This window comes from Chenopodium album, chromosome 7 (assembly GCF_948465745.1).
Source record: "Chenopodium album chromosome 7, dcCheAlbu1.1, whole genome shotgun sequence".
NCBI classification, from domain to species: domain Eukaryota; kingdom Viridiplantae; phylum Streptophyta; class Magnoliopsida; order Caryophyllales; family Amaranthaceae; genus Chenopodium; species Chenopodium album.
Genome location: NC_137840.1, coordinates 54,485,048 through 54,495,286, shown reverse-complemented (window position 1 = coordinate 54,495,286; position 10,239 = coordinate 54,485,048). Strand labels below are relative to the sequence as shown.

At 41.9% G+C, this 10,239-nt stretch overlaps 1 pseudogene; it reads right to left on the bottom strand.

The window, feature by feature from the left end:
- On the bottom strand, positions 1-10,239 carry LOC145640318 (uncharacterized; annotated as a pseudogene).

The following is a 10,239-nucleotide window of genomic DNA, read 5'->3' as shown; positions in this document are numbered from 1 at the left end:
ATAAAATAGTTGAACAAAAGGATCACAAGCTGTGAACTTTATGTTATACATAAATTGACAGTAGCGCTTGTTTTGCATCAAATATTACACATTTAAATAAACTGATGCTTCTCCCTTCTTATTGGATAGCGGTGAGCCCTGTAAACTATGATGTACAATACAATTATTTACAATTTACATTTGGTGTAGTCTGTATGTACCATCTGCGTTTTTCAAACAGCAACTTGAGCAGCAGCTAGTCTTGCAATCGGAATTCTGTTAACAAAATAAAAACCATATTCATACTGCTCAAGTTTAAAAAAAAAAAATAATAATAAAAAAAATGAAATGCTTAAGCAAGAATGTATAAGCACAAGAATAAGCATAGTAAACCTGAATGGAGAGCATGAAACATAATCAAGTCCAGCCTTGGCGAAGAATGCAACTGATGAAGGCTCTCCCCCATGCTCTCCACATATACCCACCTGTGAGTGTATTAAAAAAATACTTTTAGTGTGTTTTAGTAGATGGAAAAGTACAAATGGTAGGTTGGTCCTTGTATGAGTTATCACAGATTTGCATGATAAAGCGATGAAAGTAGGGCTGGGTCACAAGCAGAGGTAAATTCTAACATGGCTCAACATAGCTTAAAACATAGCTCAGCTCAACTTAGGTTAATTTCAACAAGTTTAAACTAAGGCACAATTTATCTTGAACTTGCTAGGCTGAATTGATTGGATTAAATGAAATTTTGAGTTCAAGTTCAAGCTTGGCTCAATGTGCTCAATTCCATGGCAGTGTTTAGCTCGGGAAAGCTGGCTAAGAATTTCCTTATCAAAATTAAAATTATACTTTTTCATAAGCCAAGTAGGATCAACCAGATCCGAAATGCTCATATATGATATTGAGTTTGATCTCAGCTCATCTTTTTAACCTAAACACTTTTTCATAACTGTTTTCAGTTTTTTGGCTCGAATATGATATAGATTTTGATCTCAGCTCATATACAGAAACAGAACATGAGCCAAGTAGGATCAACCACAAGTTACCTTTTAATGCTATTTAGAGATGAATACCATCACATCATGAGACACATGATCACTCTAGGATTAAAAACACTGACTTGATTATAAATATATATCGAGACAAATTCAACAAGATCTAACTTGTCTATATGATTTCTCACATAATAATTACCAACATTGGTCAAAGTGGACTATGCTACTGCATAGCGCTAATGGAAAAGTGTTTAGGTTAAAAAATAAACAGGGTTAGTAAATTATTTTGAATTAGCACCTGACCAAAAAAAATGACTATAAATTGAATTTGAACAAACCTTCAAGTTTAAACAATTTCTAAAATGGATTGATAATTAAGGCATATTGATCTTCATGTTGTAATTTACCTTCGAGCTAGGCCTAGCAGCACGGCCTTTTTCGGTTGCAAGTTTGATGAGGTGGCCCACACCTTTTTGGTCGAGAACCTAAATTCAAAATGAGCAGCATTGTGTAGACTAGTTAATTTTGCCAATTCTGGTGGGATGTGAGTATTGAGTAAGACTGACTTACCACAAAGGGGTCAGTTTGCAGTATGCCTTTTGACAAGTATACAGGAAGGAACTTCCCAACATCATCTCTGCTATACCCAAATGTCATCTGTGTGAGATCATTTGTTCCAAAAGAGAAGAATTCTGCCTCCTTTGCAATCTACAAAATAAAATATTGTACTTCAATATTTTAGGTAAGTGCAGTACCTCAAATATGCACAAAAATTAAACAAGTCCGACGAACTGTAACTATACTGTCTATAAACCTAACTTTAGTAGTAATTTTCACTCTGCTAGAGCTGTATGTTGGAAAGCACCTGAGTACATACGAAAGCTATTATATGAAATTTTAAGAGGAAGAAAGTAATTTTATTGTACCTCGTCTGCAATTAGAGCTGCCCTTGGGATCTCAATCATTGTTCCCACCTTGTATTTTAAGGAAGAACCCATCTCAGAAAATACCTTTGTCACTACTTCTCGTATCAAACTCACTTGATGCCCTAACTCCTGTCACTCAGATATGCGATAGTTTAGGTAACATAACACAAACAAAAATCCAACTAATCAACGATCAAAGCGGATCAAAATAGATATTTGAAAAGAAGTAAAAAAAAAAAAAAGTAAGTACAATATTCCCAACAAGAGTTATGCCTACTGATCCTGCTATTCAGGAAATAAATCCAGTGTTCTAACAAAGGTAACAAGTCCAAAAGAGAAAAGAAAATAAATGTTGGCAAAAAGAAAAGAGTCCGTGCCTGTGGTGTTCCGACAAGAGGAACCATAATCTCAGGAAGAACTGCAATACCCTGGTTGCTCATTGAAACTGCAGCTTGGAATATTGCACGTGCTCGCATTTCAGTTAGTTCAGGGTATGATATTCAATTCCCAACCTGTAAGGACACATCAAGTTCCATCAGTACAAGTTCTAAAATAAATTTATAATAACCTAGTGACCTTATGATCACTGTCATTGTGCACATGATGAAATGATTAGATATTCTGCTTATAGAGCTGTCAGTTTCTGACCCGAACTGTTAAACCCGACTGTTTCGAACCGATCCAAAAAGGAACTGAACTATTTAAAACCCGTTTTTTGGAAACCAAAAACTAACCCGACCCAATTTTTTCCAACCCGAAACTGAACAGAACCGAATTTGTGCGAACCGTTACTAACCCGACCCGTTATCAAGCCAAACCGTTACAACCCGAAGTTGAAAGCAACCCAAACCGATTACGTCTAAACCTGATAGTAACCCGACCAATTTTAAACCGAAAACCATTAAAACCCGATAAAAATCCGATAAACTTACAGTGTTCCAACCCATCACCCGTTGTGACCGAGCCATTTATAATCCGTAACCCGTTGTGACCGAACCGTTTACAACCCGTAACCTATTGAGACCAAATCGTTTAAAACCCGTAACCCGTTTTGACTGAGTCATTTACAACGTGTAACCCAATATGTTTATGATTTAATCCGTTTCAACCCACTACTCGATAAACCCAACTTATTTATGACTTGACTTGATTATAGCATGACCCGTTCCTACCCGTTATGTGACTAATTCGACTCGATAATCATCTGATTCAATTTTAGCCCGATATGATTTGAACTGAAACTCGCTTCAAATTGGGTAAACTCGTTTTCAAACCAACTAAGTTCAATCTAAACCGATTATAACCTGAAATGATAAGATTGGATCCGACTTCACCCGATCTGTTTTGAACCGAAACCCATTTTCGAACCGACCCACTTTAACCCAAATTGAGTATGACCCCTAACCAATTACGACCCGTCCTAATTAAGACCCGAATTGTTTTTAGCCGAAACCCACATTAAACAGGCCAAATCCGTTTTCAAACCAACCCGGTTCAACCCAAATTGATTATGACCCGAACCGACTAGAACCCGACCCGATAAGGACCCGATCCGAATAGAAACTGCAATTAAAAAACCAAACCGAATTGACTCGATAATTTTCAAAACCGACCCAAACCAACCCGCTAATTATTTCAACTCGTTATAAACCGACCCGTTATAACCCAAAACTGATAAACTCAACCCAAACCTGAACTGTTTACCCGAATTGACACCCCTATCTGCTTATGTGCTTAATCATAATATGTCCATTTATGAAGTAGAGTATCCATTATTTTCTGACATCAGTATTACAAGGGATTTAAAGTACATTGACTTCTTAAGATTTCTTTCATTTCTTAATTTTAGTATAGTATTAGAGCTTAGTTCTGTTGATTAAGGATTTATAGAAATTAGCCTCTTTGTAAGACTGCATACAGCTGACCCCCCCCCCCCCCTCCCCCTCCTACAAGTATTAAGTTGATCGTGCTGCTTAATATTATAACAAACGTCTTTTGAAGAAAGACTACATTTCAGATGGTATGGTAATGCCCTGATAAATAACGGAATATCAAAAAAAAAAAAAAAAAAAAAATTAATTGACAGGTTATAAGTACATATATGACTATATGTGAACACCTTATCCATTACCTGCAGCCCCTAAAACCCAACATGGGATTGACTTCTAATAACTTTTCTATTCTGGAGAAGACTTCATCTTCTGCCATCCCAGTTTCCGATGCCAGTTCATTCACAATTTGTTCCAAGTCACCTTCTGGAAGAAATTCATGAAGTGGAGGGTCTAGCAATCTTATTGTAACTGGAAGCCCTGAAATTAACAAAATAAAAATAACAATAAAGCACCTATATGCAAGGTAACTAAACCAAAATAAACATCAAAATATAAAATTTTCTTGCCATCCATGGCTCGAAAAATCCCCTCAAAGTCCGATCTTTGATAAAGTAATAGCTGATCCAGAGCTACTTTCCTCTGCTCAGGAGTTATTGCCATTATCATCTTCCTCACTGTCTCTATCCTGTCATCTGAAGCAAAGAACTAAGACAATGCATACATTAATCATGTTTCCTTGAGTTATCTGGCATATTATGATATAAATTTTTAACAAAAAAGAATCTCAAGACTTGTAAGAACCAGACCAGAACAAAGGCATATGAAGAATTTTTCATCACCTACTGAAATTTCCCCCCTTCTAAATATTATTAGAATCTCTTCTTACTTGAATAGGACAGACAACACACGATTTAGCGATTATTGAAATTAAATTAAAGGCAACTCCAGCATGACTCCTGTCAAAGTTGAGTCTAACAAGATTTGAAATATTTGCAATCATATTTCCGCTATGAAACTATAAGTATATACAAAATTTAGCATCAAGGGCATGACAATGTTATTTCAATATTTAAATAGCCCTTCTTTGTGATAACTACTGATAAATATAAAAGCAACACCAACAAATCATCTCATAACAATAGATTACTAAGAGAAAAAGTGTAAACTACCATGTGCTCAGTCCTACAAAGTCCAATTCCTTCAGCACCATTGTTTCTTGCTGCTAATGCATCCTCTGGGGTATCTGTGTTTGCCATGACCTATACATATACTAACAGTGAATGTGATTTATATTAATTTGCGATGTTCTGCATGATGTCAAAGAAACAGTCTAAAACGAAAGCTACATAGACAAAATACATATGTAGATCACAGTTGTTTAGGGAACATGGAGGCACGCTCATAATGAATGCTTGGATGTATCACTCACACAATTAATATCCGCACATAACTCCAAGATAATTCTGACCAGTTTTTGGGATGCCTAAATTTGATGAGGAAAATGCAATGCATGGAATTGAGAAACAGTATGTCGAAACTGTATAACCTTAAGCCGCCGTATGTTATCAGCCCATGACATGAAGATTTCCAGATCCCCACTGAGAGCAGGAGGTGAAAGTGGTTCTTTCCCTAAGATCACTTCGCCAGTTGATCCATTAAGAGAAAGCCACTCACCTTCAGATATTACTTTGTTTCCAACCACAAGAACCTGGAAAATGAGCAATAAATCTCACACATCACATCTGATAAACAATGATCAAGGTTAAAATATAAAGTAAACATAGGAATCACCTTGTTAGTATCATTCACTTGGATCTCTAAACACCCTGAAATACAACACTTTCCCCGGCCACGAGCCACAACAGCTGCATGAGATGTCATTCCACCCCTTGCAGTCAAGATTCCAACAGTGCATGCATGCCCCCTACATCCTCTGGACTAGTCTCGATCCTCACCTTTATAATGCATACGTATGTCAGTTGGGACAAGGAAATGCAACGGACTAGCGTAATTCTCACAAGAATAGAGTCGAAAGGTTGAATATTTGATTATAGTTGTAAACTTGTACAAAATAACTATGGCTTTAGGCCATAACTCTCCATGTTTTGCCTTACAATTTTCTGGATAAATAACTAAGTTGAGACAAGTGCTATTTATACTACTACTACTGCTTCTTTGCTGGGCCTAATGCCTTAATTGCTCTACCTACTCTTCTTGTCTTCTTCTCTCTACTAGCTTGTCTTCTTCTTGATTTACCATGGTAAAAGGTACTGCTGCCACTTAAGGAGCCGTTGGTGGCTCAAGTGTTGTGGGTGGTATGCTGTTGTTGCCCTGCTGCTGTTGTCGTGGTCTCCTCCTGCTATAAGTCAGTGTGATTGGAGGAGGGTGCGTTGCAACACTCCCCCCCAAAAGCGCCACCTTGTCCTCAAGGTGGAAGGTAGGAAACTTCTCCTTAATGACCTCGGCGTCCTCCCAAGTTGACTCAAATTCATGCAACCCTTGCCATTTGATCAGCACCGTATAGACATCTCCACGCCCCGCCTCGCGCTTGATTGCCAAGACTCCTTCTGGTTCAACCACTAACTCAAGCTCGGGTGAAATCTGAGGTGGGATGGTAGGTGAAGTAGGGATGTCACCTACGGCTTTCTTGAGTTGAGACACATGGAACACTGGGTGGATACGGCAGTGCTCAGGGAGTGCAAGCCGATATGCCACCTTCCCCACTCTTCGGACCACCTCAAAGGGCCCATAAAACCTGGCAGCTAACTTCTCAAAAGGCCGTTTGGCAAGTGATCTCTGTCTATAGGGTTGAAGCTTAAGGAACACACTCTCTCCCACTTGAAACTCAACTTCTCTACGCCTCTGATCATCATTCCGCTTCATTATTTGTTGCGCTCTTATCAGATTCAGCTTCAACTCATCAAGCATGAAGTCCCTTTCCCGCAAGACTTCCTCTACCGTGCTCACCACGGTCTGCCCTGCTCCCACTCTCACAAGTCTAGGCGGTTCTCTCCCATAGAGTGCCTGAAATGGAGTGATCAAGGTGGATGCGTGGGGAGTGGTGTTATAAGAGAATTCTGCCCAAGGTAACCACCTTGCCCACGACTTGGGTTGACCCCCCACGAAGCAGCGCAAATACGTCTCAAGCCTCTTGTTAACTACTTCGGATTGGCCATCCGTTTGCGGGTGATAGGAGGTGCTCTTCTTGAGGTCGGTTCCTTGCAATCGGAACAATTCTCGCCAAAAAACACTCACAAACACCCTATCTCGGTCAGTCACAATGCTGCTAGGCACCCCATGGAGTCGGACTATCTCGCGAACAAACACCTCCGCCACAACATAAGCCGTAAACGGGTGTTTGAGACCGATAAAATGTGCATACTTTGTCAATCTGTCCACAACCACCAAAATAGTGTCAAACCCCTTTGACCTCGGCAATCCATCAATGAAGTCCATACTTATGTCCTCCCACACACGCTCGGGAATGGGCAATGGTTGTAACAAACCCCCCGGCGTTTGTTGAGAATGTTTGTTACGCTGACAAACATCACACTTTCCCACATAAGCAGCCACATCCTTTCTCATACCCGCCCAAAACCACTCGGAGCCCATCCTCAAATAAGTCTTCGTCTCGCCGGTGTGACCCCCTGTCGGAGAGTCATGATATTCCTTCATTAAAAGATCCCTGTATCGTGAATTGCGTGGAATCACAACTCTTCCCTTATACAACAGCCTTCGATTCTCCACAGAGTACCCCGACACTTCCTCTCCTTTTTCAATCCTCACCTTTAATTCTCGCAAGGTCGAATCCCCTTCAATCTCCTTCTCTAATTCCTCCCACGCCACAACCTGGGTCGACATTAGCGCCCCTAATTCGCCTTCAAAATCGCCCTCACCCCTCCTCGAAAGGGCGTCCGCTACACGGTTGGACACTCCGGGTTTGTACTGCAGATCGAATTCAAACCCAATTAACTTGCGGACCCATTTTTGGTATTCGGACCCGATCTCTCTCTGTTGTGCAATGAACCGCAAGCTCTGTTGATCACTCCTAACCACAAATCGCCGCCCTTACAAGTAGTGCTTCCATTTTTGCACCGCCAAACACACGGCCATTAGTTCCTTCTCGTATATCGATTTCCCGCGACCTACCGGCCCCAGCACCTTGTTAAAGAAGGCAACAGGGCGACCCTCTTGCATTAACACGGCACCGATCCCAAAACCCGAGGCGTCCGTTTCTATCACAAAAGTTTTCTGGAAATTCGGCATAATTAACACAGGAGCCGAAGTCATGGCTTCTTTGAGTTTTTCGAATGCTTCATCTGCCATGGCTGTCCATCCAAAATTATCAGTAAGGGGCTGTGCTATTTGGGCATAATTACCAATGAATTTTCGGTAATAGCCTGTGAGGCCCAAAAATCCTCTCAAGGCCTTTAAGGATTTGGGCTTGGGCCACTCCACCATGGCTCTGATTTTGTCTTGATCCACGGACACCCCTTCATTGGATATTATATGACCCAAATAGGCTACCTTGGCCTTCCCAAATTCGCACTTCTTTTGGTTGGCAAACAAGCAGTGATTTTTAAGTGTAGCTAACACAAGTCGTAAATGTTCTACATGTTCCTCTTGACTCACACTATAAATAAGTATGTCATCAAAAAATACAAGAACGAATTTACGTAAGAAGGGTCGAAATACCTCATTCATGAATGATTGGAAAGTGGCCGGGGCATTGGTTAATCCGAAAGGCATCACTAGAAATTCGTAGTGCCCCACATGAGTGCGAAAAGCGGTTTTGTGGGTGTCTTCGGGTCGGACTAAAATTTGATGGTAACCGGCTTTGAGATCTAGTTTAGTGAAAATACTTGCCCCATGGAGTTCATCCAAAAGCTCATCGATCACCGGAATGGGGTATTTGTCCGGGACGGTCTCCTTGTTTAAGGCCCGGTAATCCACGCAAAATCTCCAAGAGCCGTCTTTCTTCTTGACTAAGAGCACGGGACTAGAAAAGGGGCTAGTCGAGGGTTTAATGATTCCCGCCAACAACATCTCTCGAATGAGCTTTTCAATTTCATCTTTTTGAAATTGAGGGTAACGATACGGCCGAACGCTAACCGGGTTACTACCTTCTTTCAAAACAATTGTGTGTTCATGCCCCCTTGTTGGAGGTAGGCCTTTGGGCTCTTCAAACACCACTTTAAAGCCCAATATCAACTCCCTCAAGAATTCTGGTACCCCACCACCTTCTGATTCAACATCCTTCCCTTCTAAGCTCTTCAATTCTACCAACAGTCCTCCCTTCTCCTTCTTCAACGTACGGATCATTGCCTTCAAAGTAACCCCCGTCCGTGCTAAGCTCGGATCGCCGTTAATGGTGATCGTCTCACCCCCCACCACGAAACTCATCCTTTGAAGCTTCCAATTTGTCACCACTTCACCCAATTTCTCGAGCCACTGAACTCCCAAAATCACGTCGGAGTTCCCTAATTGCAAGGGCAGGAAGTCCTCCACCAATTCGAACCCCTCCCTCAAGGTCAATTTCACGCCACAGCATAATCCTCGACCCTTAATGGCCTCTCCATTTCCCAGTGACACTCCGAAAGAATTAGTGCCCGTGATCGGAATGCCGACTTTCGTGACGGTTCCCATCGAAATGAAATTGTGGGTGGCGCCGGGATCCACCATCACCACCACCGGCGTGCCCCCAATTGTTCCCATCAACTTCAAAGTTTTCGGGCTTGTCAGCCCTACAATCGAGTTCATAGTGACGGCTGTCGGAACCTCTTCTTCCTCCTGACCATCCATCGCCTGAAATTCTCCAGCCTCCTCCACTTCCTCTTCGTCCTCGACTAATAGCACACTCAATCCCTTGGCGGTGCAGACGTGGGTGGGTCCCGTCCACCGGCCATCGCATTTAAAGCACAATCCTTTAGCTCTCTTATCCTGCAACTCCCTCTCCGTTAACCGCCTTACTTCGCCTGAGAACCGTGACGTCACGGGGGTGTTACGACTGTGGGAAGGGGAGGCTTGGTGATTCACCGAAGCTACCGAGGTGTGGGTACTTGGGTTGGTTTGGGGATAGGTTCGGTTAGATGTGTTTGGGTTAGTGTTTGGGTTGTGGGTTGAATTGTGAGGATAATGTGTTTGGGCCGAGGGATGTATTTGGGTCGGCCCAACTCCGAGTATGGTAGATGCTGGACTGCGGTTAAAATACGAGTATGGACCCGATTTTCCAAACGCCCCACCTGTTTTCCTCAGATTACTGACCCGATTTCTCTCCTCTACCCGTATAGCTAGGTCCATCGCATCCTCGAGGGTAGTCGGGTTCAACATCCGGATCTCGGCCTTAACATCGTCTTTTAGCCCATTTACGAATTGAGCTTTCATTATACTCTCAGGACTGTCTGACAACGGCGCCGCCCTCTCAATAAATGCCTTCCGATACTCCACCACCGAGGAACTTTGAGTCACGGCTAACCATTGCTCATGCAAGGTTCCCGTATTCAT